This window comes from Chiloscyllium plagiosum, chromosome 7, assembly GCF_004010195.1.
Source record: "Chiloscyllium plagiosum isolate BGI_BamShark_2017 chromosome 7, ASM401019v2, whole genome shotgun sequence".
Lineage (NCBI taxonomy): Eukaryota > Metazoa > Chordata > Chondrichthyes > Orectolobiformes > Hemiscylliidae > Chiloscyllium > Chiloscyllium plagiosum.
This window is the reverse complement of record NC_057716.1, coordinates 20106339-20108536: the sequence shown is the minus strand read 5'-3', so window position 1 is coordinate 20108536 and position 2198 is coordinate 20106339. Positions and strand designations below refer to the sequence as shown.

At 47.1% G+C, this 2198-nt stretch overlaps 1 protein-coding gene across 1 annotated transcript in view; it reads left to right on the top strand.

The window, feature by feature from the left end:
* The window catches only part of LOC122551385 (protein mono-ADP-ribosyltransferase PARP12-like), a 42184-nt gene that overhangs the window by 936 nt on the left and 39050 nt on the right, over positions 1-2198 (top strand). The gene's annotated exons all lie outside the window — the stretch shown is intronic.

The window sequence follows — 2198 nt, the reverse complement described above, 5'->3', positions numbered from 1 at the left end:
CCATTGTACTCTATGCTACTTTCTCCCCACCCCCACCCTCCTCTAGCTTATCTCTCCACGCTTCAGGCTCACTGCCTTTATTCCTGATGAAGGGCTTTTGCCCGAAACGTCGATTTCAAAGCTCCTTGGATGCTGCCTGAACTGCTGTGCTCTTCCAGCACCACTAATCCTGAATAACAGTAATGTCTAGCTGTGTTATCCATTGTAAAACTCGGTCTGACACTATACAGAGTTGCCATTCTCAGTTCTCAGCTAACTCTGTGCTAATGTTTATGCAGTTAAACTGGTTTCTACGTCTCTATGACTCTATAACCGGATGTGCGCAGACATTGGGTGAAGTCGAGAGTGTGGTGCTGGAAAAGTTCAGCACAGCAGATTCCTGATGAAAGGCCTATACTTGAAACGTCGATTCTCCTGCTCCTTGGATGCTGCCTCTGCTGTGCTTTTCCAGCACCACACTCTCGATTCTAATCACCAGCATCTGCAGAGCTCACTTTCTCCCAAACATTGGGTGGCGTTTATTTTTGAGCTTGTACTGAAAGCCAGGATTTGTTGCGTCATAGATTACTCAGTGCAGCTGGAGGCTGTTGAATCGGTGCTCATTTTCTCTGCAAAAGTAATCTATCTCTTCCCATTTCCCTGTGCTGTTCCTCTTTGGGTTCTTATCCAAACCCATGGAAAACTGTCATTAATCAGCATCCAGCACACCCTCAGACAGTACATTCCAGACCCTGAATGAAGTTTGCCTCCTGTCATCATTGACTCTTTTGCAATTCACCTTTAAAATCTTCTCCCTCTGACTCTCAGCATTCTCCCCAATGAAATTAATCTGTCTGCTCCATGTGGATTCCTTGTGAATTTTGAACATCTCTATCTGCTCTCAACCTTTTTTATTAAAATGAACAGTTCCAGCTTCTTCAATCCCCACTGAAGTCTTTCATACCTGGAACTGATCTTACAAAGTCTGTCGCATCTTTCCAATAGTTTGATGCCTAGAATTGGACAATACAGCTCCAGTTGAAGCTGAACTGGTGTTTTACAAATGTTCATGATAAGTTCCTTGCTTGTGTCCTCCATAATTCTTGCTGGAAGCCTCTTGTCTCCTACTAGCCACGTTCTCACCCTGTTGTATCACCTTCAATGATTTGTGCACAAATAATCCGAGGTCCACCAGTCCCTGTCCTCACTTTAGAATTGACCCTTTCTTGTATTTTGTACTGCCTTGCTTCATTCTTCCTATGAAAATATATCTATTTACAAATCCCTGTGTTCACCTGCCTGTTTTCTTGAAGTCAATGACTAACCTTCTCACAGTTCACAATACTTCCAGGTTTGTTATCTCCAAGTGTTGAAATCCATGCCCTGTATGCCCAAAGTCTAAGTCAATGTTGTTCCAAATATCAGTCACTAGCCCCATGTGTCTGATCAAGAATGGATCAACCATGATCCTCTTGAGTGGTGAAGCAGGCCCGGAGGCCGAATGGCCTACTCCTGTTTCTTATGAACTTAACCTGGATGTCGTGTTGCTGTTCTCATTCAGCTTCCCATGATGCACAAGGCAGATGGAACACATGCTTGCATCTATTTCCATTGTTTTCCCTGGAATAGATTGCCAAGAGGCTGTAGCTTGATGGGACACCTGTCCATGCACAGCTCATGAGGAAACTCTCTCTCTCTCTCTCTCTCTCGCTCTCTCTCGCTCTCTCTCGCTCTCTCTCGCTCTCTCTCGCTCTCTCTCGCTCTCTCTCTCTTGCGCGCGCTTGCTCACGCTCCCTCTCGCTCATTCTCTCTCACGCTCACTCTCTCACGCTCACTTTCTCTCGCGCTCTCTCTCGCGCTCTCTCTCGCACTCTCTCTTGCATACTCTCTCTTGCGTGCGCGCTCTCGCTCTCTCTCGCTGTCTCTCTCTCTCTCTCTCTATGCGCTCTCTCTCTCTCATGCTCTCTCTCGTGCTATCTCTCTCTCTCTCTCGCTCTCTCTTTCTCTCTCGCACTCGATCTCTTGCGTTCACTTCTTCTCTCGCGCGCTCTCTCCCTTGTGCGATCTCTCTCTCACTCTCGCTCTCGTTCTCGCTCTCTCTCTCTCACTCTCTCGCTCACTCTCTCTCGCGCTCTTTCTCTCAGGCTCTCTCTCTTGCTCTCTCTCTTGCTCTCTCTCTTGCGCTCTATCTCGCGCTCTCTCTCTCGCGCTCTCTCTCT